Here is a 24710-nt window from a genome sequence, read left to right on the forward strand (position 1 = left end):
TCTTCTCTTAAAGAAGATCTCTTTGGCAGAAGCATGTAGGATGGACCGGAGTGGTTCAAAACTTGAGGCAGGTAGCCCAATTAGAAGGTTGTTGAAATAATCTACGTGAGAGGTTGGTTGGTTTGTTGTCAAGGCAGAAATGACCATGTGAAACAAGTGATGAGAAAAATGAGGTAAAGGAGACTAAGGAATACAGGATAACGCTGAGGTTATAAATTTCACAGCCTGAAAAGCCTTGGGCAGGAGTAGGGACATGAGGAAAAGGGGAAAGTTTAAGGGAATAAAAAATGAGTTCATTTTTAAATAGAAGTGTCTGATGGGCATATGGTAATGTGAGACTGAAGCTTGGGAGAGAAACTGGACAGATACAACTGAGAGTCATCTGTACAGCTATGGTGATTCCGTGGGAGCTGATGATGTAAGGGAGAAAGAGTGTAAAAGAAGACAATAAAAAGGGCCTAGAATAGAAGTTTGAGGTCCACCCACATAGAGGGGGTATTACGTACATGATAAGGCAGGAAAGAGGCTTGAAAAGTAGACAGACAGCTGGACTGTGAACCAGGAGAGAGAAGAGTCTCCAAAACCCAGAGGGGAAAAGCACATCAAAGAGGAAAGAGTAGTCAATAAGAAGAGAAGTATCAAATGAAAACTGAGAAAAGCCCATCAGAGTTAACAATTAAGAGATCATTGGTACATCCAAAGATAGTCGTCTCAGCTGAATGGTGGTGAAAACCACATTGCAAAGGGTTGAGAAACGAATGGGAGGAGAGGAAATGAAGGCAGAGTGAGCAGATAGTTTTTTCAATGAGTTTGGCTAAGAAAGAGAAATGAGATCTAAGAAAATAGCTTAAGGGTTAGCAAAGTCTTCAGAAGGTTTGTTAAAAGGGGGAACTGGGTGTGTATGAAAGCATTAGAGGAGGAAATAGGTGAAAGACATTGAAATCTGAGGGAAAAGGAGGGGATGACTGTATATGGAATCTGCTGGAGAAGATGAGTGGGTATGGATAAGTAGAAGGGTGAGCCTTGAAAGAATAAACAGCCATTTCTCTGACATGTTAGGAGAAGTCAGATAACACTCCTGGTGGTTGCCATGAGTCCTCCCATCACCACTGCTGTGCTCTCCAACCATTTAGTTGTTCCATTGATGTACACTTGAGACCTTCCCCTCACCTAAATCTGCTTCCTGGGCCTCAGCCCAAATTGCTGTTCCTCACAGTTTGACTTTAATCCAGGAGATGGCACTCTTTCTCTTTTTCTCAATGGACCAGCTCACTAAACTGGCCCATTTGGGACAATTCTCTGAGACTTTTTTTTTTCTTTACATCCAAAAAATGACTACATCAAGTCTTCCGAACACAAAGCACAAAGTCTCCGCAACACATGTCTCACATTTACTGAGGCTTACAGGCAAGAGGAAAGGAGGAAGGGAAAAGGGGTGTGATCGTAGGTTTTTTTGTATTTATAAGCTTATAGTTAAATGGCCAGATTCTACCTTCTTGAAACCCTCTCTCTTCCTGCCCTGTTATCCTGCCACTGCAGAGCATGCTTCTCATTTATGCCAGCAATTTCTACTGACTCTCTGAGCTTTAAGGCACATAGCTACACTCTTTCCAGTTCTTCCCTTCCTTAATTCTCCCCAAAGGGATATGGACTGGATTATTTAAATTAAAACAGGATTGTTTCTTGAAGGACCTCCAAAAGAGAGGAGGAAGTCTTCCAACTGGCTGCTCCTAATATGGGAGCCTTCGCACCTTTTATGATTTACACTAAACTTTCATATCCATTACTTATTAGAAAATAATACAGGGGTTTTAGTGGCCTGCAAAGTGAATATGAATGGGTAAAAGACAAAGCAGTTATTAAAGGGTTATAACATGCTAAACATTGTGTTTATCAATGAGAACAGAAATAGAAAAGTAAAGACAGATCTTTGACATCAAGGGAGAGCCAACCCATATAAGGGAGTGATGGCCAAGGAGGAAGGGGCACTTTGGTCCAAATGGGATGGTAAACTAAGCCCTGGGGCAGGAACATGATAGAGTTGATTTTATCATGGTTTACAGTTCCAGAACCTGAGGGAACAGGTGAGGCTGGGTTGCAAGGAAGTTGAAGAGGTGGCTGGAAAGGAGAGAGAAAAAACAAGTATGATGGGAGCTTTCCTCAAAGTATGTTCATTATGGGTCAAATATGTGAAATACCTCTTCCCCTACCTCAAAAAAATGCAGATGGTCTTTGAGCTCATATCATATGAAGAACATTAAAAAAATACGGATATTTGACCTGAAGAAAAGATTTAGGAGAGAGATGCTGTCCACATATTTGAATGACCATCACAGCCAAGAGATCAGACAGATTTTGCTTGGCTCCATAGAGCAGAATTTAGGGCAGGGGGTAGGAGGCAAATGTAGAGACAGCCTTGATACAAGGCAAATTTCCTAACATTGAAATCTATCCAGAAGTGACATAAACAGCAGCCCAAGATAGACCTCCTTTAAGCAAAAACTGGATAAGCATTTAAATTTAATGGGTCCATGATGGTAGGGATTCTAGCTCAGCCATCAGTTGGCACCTAGATAGAAGATATACTGGGGGATGTGATATCCCTATATTTTCCAAATAAAATTCACATGATATTAAGAGGTGACATTAAAATACCGCTATGAGGTTTGCAAAATACTTTATATATACATATATGTAATATGATTCCCTGGGAGTCTCACAAACAGCCCTGTAAGAAATGTACTCAAAATGTGTTATCCCCATTTTACAGATAGAAGAAACCTAAGCTGAGAGAGTTAAGTTACTAAAGGTCACAAAGCTAGCAAATATCACATGGGCAACTGCACTCATCCTGCCCCTGCAAAATACCTTCAGCCCTGGGACCATCTTTTTTTTTTTTTTTTTTTTTATCCTCGCCTGCATCTAAGGTTAGGCCCAGCTGAAGCTAATCTAGCTCTCCCCTCTTCCCACCCACACTCCTTTTTAAAACAAACTGTAGCTTTGGAATGTTTTGCTTTGCTGGTAGAAGGCTCAATTTACAAAGATCTCTTCTGGACTCATCTCACAACAGAGCAAATGAAACGAGATGAAGTTTCGTCCTTTCTTTGCTCAGGAAGGGAAAGGAAAAGGGGGAGGGAGAAGTTTGAGGTGACATAGTTAAGTTTGCAGAAAATGCCTTTTTCCAGCTTACAGGAATCTCTTTCAAAAATCAAATCACCTTCTATAATGAGAGATCATAAGAGCATTTTTTTCTTACCTTATATTATTTTGTCAATGTATGCCTACAATCTGCCCAAATGGAGAAGTTTGGGCCTTGGTATTTTTTCCCTTGATTCCTTCGGTTATTATTGTCTCATTACACAGTCATTTGTACACTGTTTTGGCAGACATTTACCGTTGCATAAATTAAAGTCACAGAATCTCGTTTTGCCTACAGGTCTTTATGAAAATACCAGCAACATTTTTATTTGAATGTCAAAGTTTGTCAACCATTAAACTGATGGATTTTTCATTATACAATCCAATAGAAGAGGCAATCTTCACTTTGTATGCAACATTACTCTGAGAAAAAGACTCATCGTTGAAAAATCCTTCCTGCTTATGCTTAAAAAATGATATTCCTTTCACGTGAAAGCCACATGTTTTCAAGCTATCTTTATACATGAATTGTTCCATTAATATGCTTAGCACAGGTAGAGCATACTAATTCCCTTCACCTGGCTATTTACTAAGAGGAAAACTCACTTTTTAGTTTTAAACTCTTTCCAAAGGAATTTGAGCAGTTGAATTGAGCTCACCGGCCTCCAGAAAACTCTCTGAGTTCTCTGAGTGAAATGGACTCGGTTAGGAAAAAATAATGGATTTACAATCAGAAGATCTCAGTTGGAATTCCCTCTGTGACACTTAGGAGCAACATGACCTAGAAGGATGAGTCACCTTCCTTCCTTGGAGCTGCATTTTCTTCATAAAACAAGGGGGTTATACTAAATGTTTTTCAAGTTCTCTTCAGTAGATGAAGCAGAAGACTCAGGACGTAAGGAGGATCCTCAGACGACAGAAAGACATGGTACTACACATACTAGCCCTTTCTTTCTTTGTAAGAAATAGACTAGGCTACATCTCTTAAGGTGCAGACAATAAGAATGTCAAGGGTCTATTTTCTCCTATATAAAATGAAGAGGTTGTGTTCAATCACTAAGATTATTATCTAGGATCCTACCAATATACATACAAGGGCCCCACGGGAGACAAACTGACCCACTCTATTTTCACTAAGCCATGCAGAATTAAGAGCTGCCAAATTCAATTCCATTCAGTGAAATTTCATTAAGAACCTATCATGTGCCGGGCAAATTGTACCAAATGTCCTAGATACTTAAACAGTCCTCAAGGAACTTATATCTTATTGGGAGGAAGCATGTCCATAAATACAAACTACATACAAGGTAAATACAAAATCATTTCAGAGAGCTTCTAATAATAAATGTTTTAGAGGGCAGGGAAGGCCTTTTATTATAGGACCTTGTACTTGAGCTGAATTGTCAATGACCCCAGGGTTACCAAAAAGCAGACTGTAGGCAGGGGGCAAAAGCAATGAGATGGGAGGCAAATACAGCTAATAGCACTTAGGTCATGGGAATACCTGCTGGTTACTTAGGAAGGGAGTTGAAAATAAGGATCAAATTTGGAACTATGCCCAAAAAGTTATCAAACTGTGCATACCCTTTGACCCAGCAGTATTACTACTGGGCTTATATCCCAAAGAGATTTTAAAAAAGGGAAAGAGACCTGTATGTGCAAGAATGTTTGTTGCAGCCCTCTTTGTAATGGCCAGAAACTGGAAACTGAGTGGATGCCCATCAATTGGAGAATGGCTGAATAAATTGTGGCATATGAATAGTATGGAATATTATTGTTCTGTAAGAAATGACTAGCAGGATGATTTCAGAAAAGCTTGGAGAGACTCACATGAACTGATGCTCAGTGAAATGAGCAGAACCAGGAGATCATTATATACTTCAACAACAATACTATATGAGAATCAATACTGATGGACGGGGCCCTCTTCAACAATGAGATGAACCAAATCAGTTCCAATAGAGCAGTAATGAACTGAACCAGCTATACTCAGCAAAAGAACTCTGGGAGATGACTAGGAACCACTACATAGAATTCCCAATCCCTCTATTTTTGTCCGCCTGCATTTTTTATTTCCTTCACGGGCGAATAGTACACTATTTTTGTACAGCAAAATAACTATGGACATGTATACATATATTGTATTTAACATATACTTTAACATATTTAACATGTATTGGTCAACCTGCCATCTGGGGGAAAAGTTGGAGGGAAGGAGGGGAAAATTGGAACAAAAGGTTTGGCAATTGTCAATGCTGAAAAAATTACCAATGCATATATCTTGTAAATAAAAAGCTATAATAAAAAAAAAAGAAGCATCAAAGTATTTAGCAAAAAACATCCCTATAGACTTCATCTAGTCCAGTTCCCTCATTTTAGAGATGAAACAAACTGAAACCCAGAAAGGGACACTGATTCACCAAGTCATACAGCTAACAAGGGGAAGAACTAGGGTTAGTTACTGCATTCACAATCCCAGGTTTCTCTCCCTTACGCCATAGCTGCTTCCTGTTAATGTCAGTCTGTTGGCGTGGAATGAAGATAAACATTTTGACAGTTACCTACTCTGATACTGTTAAGGCTTCTCTGATATGTTGTCTGTCTGCCACCTGAGTCCAAAGCATTGGCAGCGACAGAGCTCATCTCTCTCCTTCAAACTCTTTCCACGGCTATGGAAAGTATGAGAAATACCCTGCACTAGGAGAAGACTTTAGCCACTAAAAGAAAAACACTTCAGTTTCCCTAGCAAGATAGAACAGTAGCCAGTAAGGAAAAATAATACCCTTATTGAGAAAGGTTCCAAGAAAAGAGAATGAAGTTCAAAGGGTTCACCTCATGGGATCCCAATAAAATGTGAAGAATCATGGAAGAGAGAAGTGAAAAATTAGTCTATAATCTTGAATGTCTTAATAGTAGGGGTGCTGAGAGCTCATAGACTTGCTGAATTACACACGAATTCGGGGAAATCCATCAGCCTAATAGACCCAGGACACTTTTGGCTATTGGAGGCTTAAGTTCAACTGGAAATTACAAAGTTAAACTCAAGACATATGTGTTGAAGGGAGTTCAGACAATTACTGTCTTAAAAATGAAAATCCTCAGCAGAAGACACACACCTATTTCCAGAAAGAAGAAAGGAGGCTCTAAGATGACAAAGTTGTGGAGGATTTTGAATTGATGAACCAGAGTTCCAATACAGTTCTTTAAAATAGGACCAACATAACACATAACTAGGAGGATTTATATGCAACCTGTTTGATCTATTCCATTCCATTCATCAGGTACTTGATATTATGTACAATGAATTGTGTTGTACACTGAGGGCATAACAAGGAAAGCAAGATAGCCCCTACCCTCAAGGGGATTATTTGGGGGAGGATATGCACACAGGTAAATAAATACAAGGTAATTTTTTTGGCCTGGGGTGGGACGAGGAGGTTAGGAAAGATATTTATTATATACGAAGTAGGCAGACTAACAAAAGTGCATACCATGATCGAATGGTTCATGATTACTGCTTATAGTAATGGGCTGTTTTCAAAGTGCCATGGCTAATCATGGCACTCTGAGCGAAGGGCTTCTTTTGCATTATCATGACCCTGAAACAAGTTGTTCTGGATCTCAGTTTCCAGGATGTGATGTCCCTGGAAATGAATGTTATAAACAAGAGGAAAAGTGAGGCATGTTTGGATGGCTATTCAGATAAAGGAGAAGTATTCCATTCTTCCATATAAGTGGTTTTAAATCCAATGGAAAAACACCACCACCACCACAAGCAACCTTTGACGCAGAACATTTTTGCTTGTATTCACTGAGCAACATGACATTAAAATTGATCACTTACTATGTGCAGAGCATCATGCTTGACACTGGGTGTCACACAAACATAAGCCATGAGCTGGCCCTCCAAGTCCTTGTTCCCCACAAAGAGCACAGACTCAACTATCTGAGCTCTGGCTGCCTTGCCTTGCCTTGCCTTGCCTTTCCTCTTGTGAACATCCATAGTTCCTAGAAGACCTGCAAATCAAGGCAACACACTTTTATTAAGTGCCTACTATGTGCCACCACCATGCAGAGCTTTGGGGATACAAAGAAAGACAAAACAAACACCCATTCGCTACTCCTCAAGGACAGAATGCGAGTCTTTAGCAGAGATTTTCCTAGGGAAGGCAAGAGGCAGATGTGAAGAAGGAGCGAGTTCCAGGAATGGGGGACAGCCTGAAGTAGAAAGAGTAAGGAGACCAGTCTCACTAAATGACAGAAAACATAGATGTGGGAAAACACTGGAAATGTAGAAGGGGACTAAGTCATGAAGGGCTCTGAAGGCCAAAGAGGATTTTATATTTGATCTTGGGGGTAAAAGGAAGCAACGAGAGTTTATGGAGCAGGGGACAACAGAGGTTGTATTCAGGGAAAGGCAAATGGTCCAGTGGCCCAATTTCTCCAGAGTAGAGAGTACATGACCGAGCAGACAAAGATAGAAAGGTAGTGGGAAGCCAATAACGGGTTTTCAGCAACTGGAGTGGTCATACTTGAGTTGTATTGTTGTTGCTGTTTGTAAATAGTATTTCAACTTTTTTCTAATTGCATGTAAAGAGTTTTCAACATTAATCTTTGTAAGATTTTTATAAGATTTTAAATTCCAAATTGTTTCTCCCTTCCTCCTCCCAATCTCCAGGAAGCAATCTGATATACATTATACAGACATAATCGTGTAAAACCTATTTCCACCTTAGTTGTGTTGTAAAAGAAACATGACAAAAGAGAAAAGCCACAAAAAAACCAAACAAAAAGTGAAACTAGTGTAGGTCCTTATGCAGATGTTGCAGTACAGATTAATTATTCTTTAGCTGCATATGAGCAAATTGCTGCTAAAGCTATTCACAGGTGATTGCAGCATGAACTGCACTTTGACTATTTTGTTGGGCTTGTATCCTACAAACTAGTACGTTTTGATCTGCATTCAGACACCACAGTTCTTGCTCTGGATGTGGCCAAGCATTTTCCACCATGAGTTTTGTGGAATTTTCTCGGATCATCGTATTACTGAGAAGAGCTAAGTCAATCATAATAGATCATCACATAATCTTGCTGTTACAGTGATGAATGTTCCCCTGCTTCTGCTCATTTCACCGAGTATCAGTTCATGTAAGCCTTGCCAGGTTTTTCTGAAACCCGCCTGCTCATTATTTCACATAGCACAATAGCATTCCATTATATTCCTGTGTCACGATTTGTTCAGTCATTCCCCAATTAACGGCCATTCCCTCAAGTTCCAATTCTTTGCCACCATAAATGAGCTTCTATACTTTTGTATCTTCATTGATATCTTCAGGATATAAAGATCAAATAAAGGTATTGCTGGAGATCAAAAGGTACATCCAGCCTGATTGCCCTTTGGGCATAATTTCAAATTGCTCTCCAGAATGGCTGGATCAGTTCATAACTCTATCAGCAAAGCACTACCGTCCCAATTTTCCCACATCTCCAACATTTATCATTTTCCTTTTCTGTCATATCAATCAATCGGACAGGCATGAGATGGTACCTCAGAGTTGTTTTAATTTGCAGTTCTCTCATCAATAGTGATTTAGAGCATTTTTTCATGATTGTAGATAACTTGAATTTCTTCATCTGAAAACTGAGTGCTCATATTGTTGGCCATTTATAAATTGGCCAATTATAAATTGGGGAATGACTTGGATTTTTATACATTTAACTCAGTTTTACTAGATGTTTGAGAAACGAGGCCTTTATCAGAAAGACTTGCTGTAAAAACTTGTTTCCCATGTTTTTGCTTTCCTTCTAATCTTGGTTATGTTTTTGTTTGTGCAAAAATTTTTAAATTTAACAATCAAAATTATCCATTTTGCATTTCATAATACTCTACCTCTTAGTCATAAATTCTTTCCCTCTCCATAGCTCTCACACGTGAATTATTCCTTGCTTTCCTAACTTGCTAATGGTGTCACACTTTCTGTCCAAATCACGTATCTATTTTAACCTTTTCTTGGTAGATGGGACGAGATATTGGTCTATGACTAGTTTTTGCCACACTATTTCCCAGTTTTCTCAGCAGTTTTTGTCAAATAAGTTTTTATTTCAGAAGACAGAGTCTTTGGGATTATCAAACAGTAGATCACTATAGCCATCGACTCATTATTTATTTATTTATTTATTTATTTATTTATTTATTTATTTATTTATTTATTTATCTAATCTATTCCACTGATCCACCACTCTATTTCTTGGCCAGTACCAAATAGTTCTGTGATTGCTGCTTTATAATATAGTTTTAGATCTGTTATGGTTAGGCCACCTTTCTTTGCATTTTTATTCATTAATTCCTTTAATATCCTTGATCTTTTGTTCTTCCAGATGAATTATATTACTTTTTTTCTAGCTCTATAAAATAATTTTTGGTAGTTTGACTAGTAGGGTACTGAATAAGTAAATTAATTTAAGTAGAATTGTCATTTTTTTATATAAGTTCAACCTACCCACAAGTAATTGATATTTTCCCCAATTGCTTAAATTTTATTTTATTTGTGTGAAAAACATTTTATAATTCGTTCATATGGTTTCTAGATTTGTCTTGGCAAGTAGACTTTCAAATATTTTATATTGCATACACTCATTTAAAATAGAACTTCTCTATCTCCTGCTGGTGGGCTTTGTTGGTGATACATAGAAATGCTAATGAGTTACGTGGGATTATTTTAGATACTGCAACTTTGTTAAAGTTATTTTAAGTGGTTTTTCAGTTAATTGTCTGTTCTCTAAATATAGTATCATATCATCTAGTCACATTTGCTAATTCAGGATTCAGTTCAAATCCTGCCTTCTGTATGAGACCTTTTCTGTATCTTCTCTCCTCCCATTTCAGTAGATGCCTCTCTATGGGGTTATCTCCCATTCACTCTGCATATATCTTGCATATACATAACTGGTTATATGTTGTCTCTCGAGATTGGAACTCTTTGAAGACAAGGACCACGTTCTTGTTTTTGTATACCCAGAACTTGGCATAATACCTGGCACTGGGCAAATGCTTGACAAATGCTGGTTACCTGACTAGGAAGTTTAATAACAGCCAAACTGAAATCATCAGATGTATTTTGGAAATTGCCCCTAATTAAATCCATAAAGTTGGACTCAGGGCACTCTGAATGAATGACTTCTTATTAAGCATTTACTGTATATTTACTACTGGAGATAAAAGCAAAGCAGTCCCTGCTCTCAAAGAACTCATATTCTGATTGAGGTGTGGGGGACAGAGACAAGTAAATGTAGGAAGATTCAACTACTGAGTGAAAAGAGAAGTCCAGAAGTAAAGTCCTTAGGGAGCAGTGGCACAACAAATAATAAAGTCTAGTGATTTCCTATCTTAATGGAAGGAATGCAGTTTCCTACTGAATCCATGTGAGCAATCATGTCTGTCCCAAACCTAGGGACCACTGAGGAGCTGACCTGAAAATCAGAAGCTTGATGGCTATAGCTCTGTAATCCCCAGTGGTACAGAGTAAGAGTGGAATGGAAATGGGGGTGGGAGGATAAGATTTCAGCCAAAAGGGAGAACAGAAGAGACATATATGGGAACGTTGAAGGGAAGGGAAGGGAAGATTCCAGTAGGATCTCTGCAAAGGAGTGGACTGGGGGAGAGGAGGCCTGGTGTGCTTGGATCTCTGCTGCCTGGTGGTAGGCTGAGGAGGGGGAGAGCCACCTTTCAATTATGAAGCAGACCACCTAAATTAACAAAAGAAGGTTATTTTTATGTTTCAGGATTAAAAATTCAAGTAGACTTCAAAAACACTGCCTACAATATGCAGATCACTGAGGCGAGAGCTAAGGCACAGACCCTGCCACCTTATGAGTTTAGAGTCTAGAAAGTGATCACATTAGATTTTACATTGATTCTTACCAGACAAGTAAAGAGGGATAAAATAGAACATTTGGCCTGTCGATGGGACTGTTTAGAAGCACATTCAACAACACTGCAAGTTCAACATGGAAAAACGCGAAGTGTTAAATCTTGGGCAAGACTAGATCCCAATTTCTACAATCACTTTCATTTATTCCAACAGAAAACTGATACTAACTGCTCTTAGCATCTTATTAACAGGAGCAGCTAGGTGGTGCAAGTAGACAGAATACTGCACCTGAACTGAGGAAGACTAGCAAGATGTGTGACTCTGAACAAATGACTTCTCTTTGTCTCAGTTTCCTCATCTGTAATAAGTGTCAGTCTGCACTCAGAGTCCATCAGCTCTCAAATGAGAGGACATTTGTAGAGCATTGAATACAGCACCTACCACATTGTTGCTGTTGTTTTTCTAAGCTATATATAAATGTTAGCTATTATTATTATTTAAAAAAATCAAAACAGTGAGTCTTTGTTCCCCAAAAGATAAAAGAGAGCAAAAAGTGTCAATGTGACTCCAGTTGTTGACCTGAAGTGAAATTCTTTTTTTTAATAGCTTTTTATTTACAAGATATATGCATGGGTAATTTTTCAGCATTGACAATGGCAAAACCTTTTGTTCCAACTTTTCCCCTCCTTTCCCCCACCCTTCCCCCAGATGACAGGTTGACCAATATATGTTAAATATGTTAAAGTATAAGTTAAATACAATATAAGTATACATGTCCAAACAGTTATTTTGTTGTGCAAAAAGAGTTGGACTTTGAAATAGTGTACAATTAGCCTGTGAAGGAAATCAAAAATGCAGGCGGACAAAAATAGAGGGATTGGGAATTCTATGTAGTGGTTCATAGTCATCTCCCAGAGTTCTTTTGCTGAGTGTAGCTGGTTCAGTTCATTACCTGCAGTGAGATTCTTGCCCTCTAGATCTTACTTTACCACCATATGACTGAACAAGTCAGATTTTCCTCATCTGCGAAAGGTTCAGACTGGAATATTGATTACAAAAGTCCCCGGCCAGTTCACAAACATCAGGTCTTCTCCTGTACCAAGAAGAAAGAATACACTCAAATAAATTGTCTATGTTCTGTCCTTCCAGACATTTTTTGGGTGGCCGTGTTAATGCTGATGGTTCAAAGGTTAAGACTTTAAGAATCTTGATTTCTAAGGGTAAACATTTTTCACCAGCCTGGGATCTGTAAAGTTTGATGCATTTGGAAATCGAAGAGAGACAGAGATAAACTTTTTTTTTTTTTTAAATCACAGCCTTCTCCTAGATCAAGGTTTCCAAAAACAATGAATATTAACTTGTAGCTTATTGCTATAATCCGGCTTAGGGTTCTTAGTTGAGGCAAAATCAGTGCCCAGCCCCATTCTGTTGGCTGTGAATACCTAGGGGCACTTCTAACACAGAGGCAAAGCCACATCAGAAAAAGACAGTAATACTTGATTTTTGTTACTTATTGTGGAAACTTGGGTCACGAGCTGTTCCTGAGGGATTGTTTGCTGAGGCATGAAGGGGTTGCCCATGTTGATGAAATTACAGATATTTTGGAATATTAAAATTTGAATGAGAATTATTATCACTTTCTGCATAAATTCACTCTCTTCCATGCCATGTTAATCGTCCTCATGAGAACTGATACCCTGCTTAGGCTCATTATATGGTGCTGTGTGTGTGAGTTAAGTGTGTAAAGAGCTTTTTAAAGCACTTCAGAGTTTCATGATGCCCAACTATTTCATGAGATTTGGAGGGATGAGATAAATGGGGTTAAGTGATTTGACCAGGGTCACACAGCCAGTGAGTATTAAGTGTCTGAGTTTGGATTTGAACTGCAGCAACAGTGCTCTATCCACTGCACCATCTAGTTGTCCCATCCATGATATTTTCAAAAATAATTTTGTATTAACACTTTCTAAAGACAGCATTAATATTTTTGCAGAAGTTAGGTGGGAATAACGAAAAACAAAAGGCTTCTAACAAAGAAAACCAAAGTTGTAAAAGTATATACAATGGAGTTATTAAAATTAGATGTCATGCGAGTAGAATATTTTCATTTAAGTCTCAACCTAAAATTAAGCTAGAAGTCAACATGGCATCCTCATTTAACGATGGTGCTGACATAACATTATGTTGTGAGAAGTGGCGTGGTAATGCAGTAACACTTGGCTGATTTCAACTTGATTAATTCAGAATTATTCTGATTGAGTCAGTTTATTTATGCTTTTGGAGAAAGAGGCGGGGGCTACTCAAGACTGAAAGGGGAAGATGTGCCTTCTTAAAGGAATTGTTTTCAAATATTGACTTATATATATCCCCCCCAAAAGCTGAAGTGTCAGTGTATTGATGACTTAAAATGGAAATTTCTTTCTTAGAATGGTCCTTTACTTGATAAGGTGTGATTGGTTTCATTCCATTTATTATACAAATTTGCCAATAACAACACTCCATGTTCAACGGTTCTGACTTTGTGCTAATCCTTTTCCCAAAATGCGATATCCAGAAATGAAACAAAAGGCCAGAAGTTGTCTGGCTACTTCCCTAGTCCTGGACCTTCTGTCTCTCTTAAAACAGCCTAAAATCACATCAGTATTTGAGGCTGTCATATATCACTCTTAATTCATGTCCAATTGGTAGTCTACTAAAAACTCTTAGATTTTTTTCAAATAAAAAAATGTCTCTTTTGTTTTGCATTTGTGAAGGTTTTTCCCCCCAATCTCAGTAAAATCTCAGCAGTTCCTAGTACATTTCACCTTATTCAGTTCAATGTTTTAGCCTGTCAAGTTCTTTCCAGCTCCTTACTGTCATCTAAAATGTTGGGCATCCCTTCCAACTCTGCAACATTTGCACAACATTTCACATTTGATAAACATGTCATTTATGCCTTTATGAAAGTCATTGATGAAAAAGATTTTTCAATAACCCTACAGGGCCAAGCACAGTTCCCTGAGGTATTCTACTGAAGACCTTCTAAGGTGACATCAAGCCTTTGACAATTAGTGTGGGATGCTGCCATTCAAGCTAGGCCATATCCATCAAATGGTACTAGTTCACTTGCCCATGATAGATACATTCCACTTTCTTTACTTTTTAAAAATTGGAGCAATATTCACCTTTATTTAGTCCCAGAGTTAATACTTACATAATAAGAGCCTGGCCAACGACCTGATGATGTACAGTGGAAGTGTCTTGCTCCCAGACATTCTGGAACTGGTTCCTGTCATCTAAGTGTCATCTAAAGAGCCAGACTTTTGATTGGCTGCAGAGCTGAAAATGGGTTGTATTGGAATGGCAATAATTAGACAAAAGATTCTTGCTTTTTTCTGCCTCGCCATATTAGAGTGAGGCAGACATACTATAAGCCTGAGGAAGGGGAGAGGCCTCCAGATCTTGCTATTCTTGGCCCACAGGTGGCATATGAATATACAGATTTTTTAACATGTGCCCTTTCCTGCTTTTAGGTCATCATCATTATTATTATTAGGTATTGGAGATGGCTATGGCCTTGAGGGTCAAAAGGCTATTATGGTAAGTCACTGGTGTAGGAATCAGAATCCATGCCAGATTTTGAGATCAGCTAATATAGCTCAGAATGAAGTTTGAAGCTACCAGTTTGATTCAGTATAGACTCAAGGTAGTTGACGAAAAGCTCCGGTAATTGATTCATGCCATACCGAATTCAGAAATGACCATAAGTGGAGTTGGGTATGTAATACAGAAATTGTTACAAAGTTTGAGTCCATTCTCCCAAGCGACTGAAGTAGTATAAGGAAGAATGTGTCCCCTCCCAGTGTTGGGGGAATGCTCACGACTTCTCTTCTTGCTGTATCTTATAAGTAAAAGCTAATTAAGATGCTGAGTGGTTGACTGGAGACAACATATGAGACTGAAGGGTCAGAATGATTGTATTTGAGAAAGCCAGCCCCTAGAATTGAGGGGGCGGCTATAGCCTTGTTTGGGAGGAACCTGACTCATCAGTGATAGTAGGAGTTGCAATAAGAGTCCTAAGAACTTACAAGGTTTACACTTATCCTACCCACTCAAGAGGTTTGTTGTGAGGAGAGGTTTTTTTTTATTTGTAAAGTGCTCCCTAAATATATGCTTTTATGAGGTTGCAAGGTAATCAAGCGATTGGATGGTGCTTTTTTCATCTTTGTATCTCACAGTAGATTTACTATAGTGCCTTACATATAGTATGCCCTGAATAAATATTTCTTGGCTTAAATTGAATTCAGTGTTAAGATTTTGAGTTATTATTTCATGAGTGTGAGGAGCACGTAGATTAGAAACTGCTGATAATACATCTGCAAGTCTTCATTTTATTGTCTTAGTGAGATACCTTGCAGATTTGTTGGAGGCAGTATTTGAACCTCTTCTGATTCTGCCGAATATACTATGCTTTCTCTTAAAGACAATTTCTAGTTTCTAATCCATGTAAACATCACGAGGCCCAATGATATCTATTTCTCTAAGAATGACAACTTATTTCAAACACCTATGAATATGAGGATATTGATAAAATTAGCCTGAAAATTATGAATTGCAGAGGCAAATTACTTCATTACTTGCTTATAAATAGCAGAAGCCACAGCATCACCAGGCAGCAATGTAATGACATTAACATTAAGTCCTAATTAAACAATGAAGACATATACAATCTGCTAGCAAACCACGCATCCAAGCAAAACACATATTTCAATAAAATGTCATTTTATGTTATACTTTAATTACTTTTGTTTTGATTAAGCCCCAAACGGAGCTATGTTTCTACTGGTCAGTGAAAAGTGACTTTTCTTTTTAATAAGGAACATATTAGAAGGGAATAGTACTTGGTCTGAGAAACATCTGTTGTTCCTTCACATATCATTATAGCTATATTTGATTTTCCAAACAGAAATTGTTTACACCTGTCCTCAGAATTTTTCCTCAGCATGTATCTGCAGCATACCATTAACACTCACTATTTATTTTCTCCAATAAACAACACTGTTAAGCTGCTGTCACTTCCTATGGTGGAAATACATTTTACCCTTGATCACTGGTGATCGCTTCTGAGGTACCCGCTCCTCAGAAGAAATTAGACTGACTTGAGTCAGTTCAGTTCTAGACTATACAGGGATATGAGGGATACCTTGCAAGAAGACAATGACAGGTATATACACAGTAAATATGAAGAAATCAGGTATTTTCAAGAAAGAGCAAGTGTAATAACTGGGGGAAAAGGGAAGGCCTTGTGTAGAAAAGGTGGAACCTGAAGTGAGCTTTGGCCTTCAACATCCTGAGGTGACAAGCTCTCCGTGGACAATTCAGTTCCCATGAACGTGTATTTCAGCATCTTCAGTACACAACAACATAGGTGACAAAGCTTAAAAGTCTTGGCAATAGGAAAGCAAGTATGACTAATTCCTTTTCCATTGGATGACCTGGGTTCTTGGGCATTGGAGGGGGCGATATCAGGAGACCCTGTTCAAGATAATGCAACTAATAATGATGGAGTCTGTGTATACTACACTGCCAGATTAACTGAGGTCAGAAGTAATGTGTCTGTCACTTCAGGGTTATAACATAATCCTACTATGATTTCCTTAAGCAAGTGATTTGATCTCCAAGCCTTCATTTACTCTACCTGCAAAGAGGTGCTAATTCTCCCAATCAAGCCTGCTGAGAGGAATGAGGAGCTGTCTCTTTAAGAAAAGCAGATCTGGCTGGCAGCCATGTAGTCCTATCTACTTTCCATAACTCAAAGCATCAAAGTGAATGAATCATTCTCCACTCCTGTTACACAAATATGGCAAAGGAAAAAAGCTCATAATAATGCTATTGAGTCTGCGACAAAACCAAAAAAGATGGAATGTTTAGAAGCTAATGAAAAAGCTTAAATGATGTAGATTTTTTTTTTTTTTTTTTTTTTTTTTTTTTTTTTTTTTTTTTTTTTTTTTTTTTTTTGCTGAGGCAATTGGGGTTAATGACTTGCCCAAAGTCACATAGCCAGGAAAGTGTTAAGTGTCAGAGGTCAAATTTGAACTCAGGTCCTCCTGACTTTAGGGCTGGTGCTCTAAACACTGTGCCACCTAGCTGCCCCTAGTTTTTTTTTTTTTTTTTTTTAAGAGCATAAGGGTGATGTGGAAAGAGAATTAGATTTGGAGTCCAAGGCCTCGGCTTCAAATACCGGCACTATGACTAGCTACCTGTGTGATACAAGACACAAACCAGAAAAGGGAGAATTCTAGTCTTCCTATTGTGGCATTGCAACCCTAGATTCATTGCAGCAAAGGCAAACACTGCCGAAAGCATCCCACACAGTATTTGGGCCCACCTTTGAGAAACGGATCATGCGGCAGGGGAAATACCCAACTACATTATCCATCTTTTCAGGGACTCTTCTGTGTCTCAATCATAGCCACTTCATATGTCCAGAATACCTCAATAAATCACAAGACCTAATTTACAGAAACTTAACATGGTTTCTTATTTATTTTGGTCAATGTTTTTCATTCCATTTCACTTCCAGAAAGGGAAGCAAATCGCTTATTCATCATATGTTATGCAAGTCAATTAATTTTTTTTCCCCCAATGACTTTTTTCACTCAATATATTCACCTCCTTCTCTCCCAAAGAAGTTTTTCTCAAACTATCAGTCTCATTCATGCAGGCCTTTAAACACAGGAGGGTGGCAATTCCACCCCAATCCCCTGGGCACCTTTGTCCAGTGCTCCCAGCTAAACGGTGAAAGCTCCGCTTGCTGTTTGAAAGCATTCTTTTGCTGATTATAACAGTTAAGAACTTGCCTCCCTTCCCTTGATCCCTATCGGAATTAAATGTGTGTGTCAATGGCAGGAAGCAAGAGTAGGCAGTCAGGTTTGGGAGCTGGTGTGATGGAGCCGGTGCACAGCAAATTTCTGCAGCCTTGCCAACTCTGATTTTTTTGGTCATTCTGAGGCAAGTGTAGTTTAGAAAATGTACATCCAGAAAAAGAGAGGTGCTAATCAACTAGTGAGGATCTGTTCTAACAGCTGGACAGTTCCAGGAGGAAGGAAACAAGTATTCATTAAGAACCTACTGTATGTCAGGCGCTATGCTGATTTCAAACATTTTTTCATTTGCTCCTCACAACAACTCTTGGAGCTGGGTGTTATTATGATCCCTCTTTTAAAGAGGAGGAAACAGGCTAGGAAAGGTTTCATTATCTTGCTTCTACAACACTGCTCAAAAGAAGGAGCCCAGATGAATTCTGCCTCCTGATTTCCATCACCATAATAATAGATAACATTAATAATATATATAAAACCAAAAATAAGTATTTAACATACATATATGGAATACTTCTTCAATATTATTCTCCATTAAAATGATGAGCAGGATTCTCTCAGAAAAACCTGGGAAGTCCTCCATGAACTCAAGCAAAGTGAAGTGTACTGTATAAAAAGTAATAGCAATGTCATGGGACCATCAGCTATGAATGACTTTGCTATTCTCAATCTTTTCTCTAGGCCAAACATCTCCATTTCCTTCAAGCGATTCTCCCATAGCATTATCTTCAGTTCCTTTACCATAACTGGCTGCGCTGTTCTAGATGGTGTCCATCTTATCTATACCTTTCCTAAAATAGAGCACCCACAACATATGGTTGTGGCCTAAGATGTAGCCTAAGATGACATTAGCTTTCTGGGTAGTGTATCATACTGTTGATCTCCTGAGCATGCAGTCCTTTTAAACCCCCAAATCTTTTACAGGTAAACTGCTATTTAGTCATACCGCCTCTATCTTGTATTTGGGTTCAAACCAACTTTACATTGATCAAAATTTAATTTTATCTTAGAGTTGGTACAATTCTCTAACATTTGAGATCTTTTTGGATCCTTATTTGCAATTTATATTACTTATCTCTCCTATTTTTGTCATCTGAAAATTTGATAAGCATCCTATCTGAGTCATAAACAAACAAAAAAATGTAGACAAACACAGACTACTGGCTTGCCCTGCTGCTATAAATCTCCTTCCAAGCTGATGTTAAACCATTAATGACATTTCATCAGGTATAGATGATCCATCAGTTCTGAAGCCTTCTAGGTATACTGCCATCAAAGCCTCCAACTCTCCCTCTTGTCCATAATAACAGGAAAGACTTGTCAAATGCTTCACTAAAACCTAGGTGAATTATACCTACAGTATTCCCCTCATTTACAAGTCTAACATCTGTCAAAAAAAGGAAAATTAGGTTAATAGAGCATGACCTCTTTTTCCCCCAAAATAAATTTATTTTTTTAAAATTGAGTTTGGAATTCTCTCCCTTCATCACCCACTGAGAAAGCAAAAAATGCAACATCAATTATACATATAAAATATAAATTCAAATTAGTCACATTGCAAAAAAAAAAGGTCAAGATATATAAAGAAAGTGAAAAATGTATAGCATAACCTGTTCCTGATGTGGCCAAGCGGGCTCTTAATGACAATCATTTCCTTTTCTAGATGTTCATCAACAAACCCTTTAAAAATACACCAAACCAAGCTCATCCACCTTTGGCTAGCTTGTATTATGGTTTGCAGAGTGTTTTTACAAGTACTACTTCATTACCACTTCATATCTCTCAGATTGGCTAAAATGACAGGAAAAAATGATAAATGTTAGAGAGGATGTGGGAAAACTGGGACATTCATGCATTGTTGGCAGAGCTGTGAAGTGATCCGGCCATTCTGGAGAGCAATTTGGAACTATGCTCAAAAAGTTATGAAACTGTGCATCCCCTTTGATCCAGCAGTATTACTACTGGACTTATATCCCAAAGAGATCATAAAGAAGGGAAAGAGACCCACATATGCAAAAATGTTTGTGGCAGCCCTGTTTGTAGTGGCAAGAAAATGAGTGGATGCCCATCAGTTAGAGAATGGCTGAACAAGTTATGGTAGATAAATGTTATGGAATATTATTGTTCTACAAGAAACAATCAGCAGGATGATTTCAGAGAGGCCTGGAGAAACCTAGATGAACTGATGCTGAGTGAAGTGAGCAGAATGAAGAGAACACTGTACATAGTAATAGCAAGATTATGTGATAATCAACTGTGATGGATGTGGCTCTTTTCAACAGTGAAGAGATTCAGGTCAATTCCAATAGACTTGAGATGAAGAGGGCCATCCTCATCCAGAGAGAGGACTATGGGGACTGAATGTGGATCAAAGCACAGTATTTTCACCTTTTTGTTGTTGTTGTTGTTGTTGTTGTTAGCTTGATTTTTTTTCCTTTTCTCGAGCTTTTTTCCCTTTTGATATGATTTTTCTTGTGCAGCATAACAAATATGGAAATTTGTTTAGGAGAATTTTACATGTTTAACTTATACTGCATAGCTTGCTGTCTTTGGAGTGGGATAGGTATGAACAAAAATTTGGAACGCAAGGTTTTACAAAGGTGAATGTTGAACATTACCATTGCACATATTTTGAAAAATAAAATACTACTTAAAAAGTACAACCTCATTTGATCCTTGCAACAATCCTGGAAGGCAGGTGCTATTATTATTCCTATTTTTATGTCATGTATACCAGACATAGAAACTCATCCCAATTAAGCATAATCCTTATACATAACATTTACTGAAATTCTTATGTGACCCCAAATTAGTTAAATGAAAGATATAATGAAGTCATCTCATGTCTTGTGAAGGATAGTCAAAATTCCCCAAAAGAGAACTCTGGCAAAGGACACTTCCTTTTGTGACTCCGGTGTGATTTAGAATAAAGTTTTGGCATCTTTTTTTCCCAAATGTGCCTCTGTGCAAAGCACTAGGATTCCAGAAACAAAAACGCAAATCTTGATGACATTAAGGTACTTATGTTCCAGAGGAAATAATACACACACACACACACGTGTACGTGTGTAGATTTTTATATACATATATCCATACTTTATATCCACACATTCATACACAATAAATGCAAAGTAGTTAAATATTAGAGAGTTGAAGTTCAAACATAACATGGGCTTACAGAAAAAAGACTCTCATACAGGCCAAACTGGCCTGTATGAGTGTAGTGAAGTAGTAATGTACAATTAGGCTAGAAAGATAAGTTGGGATAAGGCTGTAAAGGGATTCAAAAACTGAGATTATCATTTCCCAGAGCAAAGTAACATATGATGTACTGTACATAGCAGTTGCTCCAAAAATACTCATTGGATGACCGAGGGGCCTTACTAGTCAAAAACATGTCAATCTCAATAGATTTAAGCCCAAATCTGTTAAATATGGTGATAGGCCTTTGATGGGGAAGTCAGTAGGAAATGTTTCCAGATAAGATAGCTTTTAGTTTTTGTGAATACTCAAAACAAAAAGAGACTGCTTTTTTTTTTTAAACCATATCAGGTAAAGAAAATTCAAGCAGAGGCTCACCAACAGAAAGTTGAAGACTGTGTGATGAACTGCTTCAATTCTAAAACATGAAGACCATATACCAAGGCAGGGTCACTGGTTGTGAGTTGTGCAGGGCTACAAACACCCATGCTGAAGAAAACAATGATCTGTGAATTATGTCTTGAAGTGGTCTGATTTACCCTTAGGCTCCTAAAGGACTTTACCCAGAAGGACTCTCTTACTAACAACTAGTTTCCAGCAAACAAACAACAACAATTTTTGTTACTCTCAGCTTCGAGGTAGATAAAACCTAGTGGGATAGCTTGAACATGAACGAATTTATTTCTAGCTTTGCGTATCTACCAGGATCTTTTATGAGCAAACAAATTCCTCAGGAACACTGCTTGGCAAGGAGGGGCAAGGGCTAAATGTGCATGACATATTGATACCATTTCTCTAATCTCGAAAAGAATTCTAACTGTGTAAAGACATACCAGGGATCACCTTGATATATGGTTCTTGAAGTCTCTTGAATATCCTGGCTGTATCTGGGCCTCAGATTTATTTTAAATGCCTACATTACAGGCATCTGGGGCTGGAAAATAGAGATATTTTGGCATCAGACATTAGTGTTTAAATAAAAGACTCAAAGGAACAGTACAAAACCACAACCACAACCACACAGTAGGGTTCTCTAACATAACCTGTTATTAGAAACTGCTATTAGAATTATCTGGGAAGTCACATTTTGGTACAGTTGAGAGGAGCAGGTAACCAAAAAATTCTTTTTCAAACTGGAAATGTTTCTCAAATAAATCCCACCACTCCCTTTCTTTTCTTCCTTACACCAATACAGTTTGAGGTTTTCAATGAATTTACCAGCATAAATACACATATATGGGCAGCAAGGTGGCAGAGTGGAGAGAATGTCAAGCCTAGAGTCAGAAATACCTCAATTTCAATTTGCCCTCAGTCACTTACTAACTGTGGGACCTTGGACAAGTCACGTAACCCTATTTGTATCAGTTCCACATCTATAAAATGAGCTGAATAAAGAGATGGCAAACTAGTGCAGTATTTTTGCCAAGAAAACCCCAAAAGGGGTCTCAAAGAGTTGGACATAACTGAAATACAACTACACAATAAACAACACACACACACACACACACACATATATATTTAAACACACATAACATGCACTGCATACATAGGTTTATGGTGCTGCTCAGTTCAAAAGTTTTCATTTCAACAAACAGCCCGGTTTATTTTTTTATATACCTTCAAGCTAATTTTCTTCCCACAGACCTAACTCCAGGAGTGTTTATTGATTGCCTTTTAGAGTTATACCATCAGTAGTATTTTCTATTCGTTTCCTTTGATCAGACCTCCCATGTAGGCAGTGTGTGTGTGTGCGCACGCTTGTGTTTGCTGGATTTGGCCCTGTCAAGTTCCTAAATTTCAATTGCCCAGCAGATTTACAGCACTTCTGTGATTGGTTGATACTAGTCTGTCTTAGGACAGGACTTGTAAATAAAGATAATGATGGAATGCATAACAAATTCTGCTCCCCCCAAAAGCCTAATTCCCAAAGCTAGAATTTCACATTCACTATCCCCTTCCCAGGCCTTAGGGCCAGATTTCAGGTGCTTCTGGGAGCAGTTACCATAATAAGATCTGCCTACAAAGGCAGAACAGAATCAAGTTTGAAGGGAGCAGTTCAACAAGGCAGAAAATAAGTTGTAAACCTGGAGGCGTGTTACTTAGATACTTCAGTGAAGGACAGTTATAGTTGTAGCTTTCTACCTTAGAGCATCTATGAGAAAACACACCAGATATGTAGAGGAACTGCCCATTACAGACTTTACAGACAATAAGACTCCCCAAGAATTAATAAACAAAACATCCAGGAACAATACTTCAAACTAAATAGCATGCACTGGACCCCGTCTCCAATCTTCTCTATACTCTACGTTTGCAGTTCTTTCAGCCAACCAACACTCCGATAACAGTTTCAGGGTCCCCTTCCCAATGGGGTTGTCCTCCTCTGGACAATCACTGTCTCTCCTAAAATGTGAGAAAGGGCACCTTTGAACCATCTATTCCTGCATTCTGGTCCCTGTGGCTCGTAACAGAGGCTAAGGTTTCATGAGGTTTTGTGGAAGTCACATCTAATTGTTGACTATGGTACCCGTAGCCCACTATAACGCTTAGATCCTATTTCCTCTAAGTCACCCGCAATATCCTCTTTTGGAGGAACATACGAAAAATGTTGTTTTTCTAACCCTAATTAGAACGTGAGCCCTTACAATATATATTATTCTTTGTACAGTTTTCTTTTAATAGTAATATTTCATAACAGTCAATTGTCCAAGGCATGAACTGACTGCAAAAACACCTAAGTGCAATATTGTGATGTGTGCTAGAGAGACAAAGACAAAAAAAGGCAGTCTCCACCCTCAAGAGACTTATCATATGGGGATGAGGGGAGCTGAGATGCAAATTAATCACTTACACGGTATACAAGGCTTACCAAGAGTTTTTATTATAATAATTTTTTTACAGATGAGGAAACTGAGGCTCAGAGGTGTCAGGTCCCTAGCCCCCAGTCACACAGCTAGGAAGCTTCTGAGGTGGGAGTTCTCATTCCAAAGTTGGCATTTTATCAACCACACCTGAGAAATAGCTCATGGGTATGTATATGTGGAATCAGGGAATGTGTGGCTTCCACCTGATGGGTGGAATCAGGGAATGCTTCATGGAAGAAATGATCCCCACCTTGGTCTGGGAAGGAAGAAAAAGATTTTAACAAGGAGATACTGGGGTGCAGAAGGAGTCCATTCTAGCCATGGGACAGACAGGTCATTATAAAGGCAGGTCAACTTGACTGCAATCATTTCTGCTAAGGGTGGAAAGGTATAGAGGTTGGCAGCAGCGCACAGGTGGTGTAGTTGCGGGCCTTGGGCAGGGGATTAGCTGCTAGTGCCTAGCACCACCAGCCATACCCCAAGCCCTTAAGGACACAGGAAAATGGGATGCGAGCATGAAGGCACCAAAAGCACCTCTCACGCCACCAAGAATGAGCCACAGAAACACACAAGGAGGAGCCCAAGGAGAAAATCACGTACCTAGAAAATGGCCAGAACCAGCAGGCTCCAGGGAAGAGGGTGCTGGAGCAGGAGGCAGAGGGCCTGGACCCCAAGGCCACAACAGGTGGTCAAAACTTGGGTCGCTCGGCCCGTCCCTTCCCCTTCTGGGACTCAGTTTCCATCAATGTACGATGAAGAAGGGCTTGGAACTCCAC

The sequence above is a fragment of the Antechinus flavipes genome, chromosome X, assembly GCF_016432865.1.
Source record: "Antechinus flavipes isolate AdamAnt ecotype Samford, QLD, Australia chromosome X, AdamAnt_v2, whole genome shotgun sequence".
In the NCBI taxonomy this organism is placed as follows: domain Eukaryota; kingdom Metazoa; phylum Chordata; class Mammalia; order Dasyuromorphia; family Dasyuridae; genus Antechinus; species Antechinus flavipes.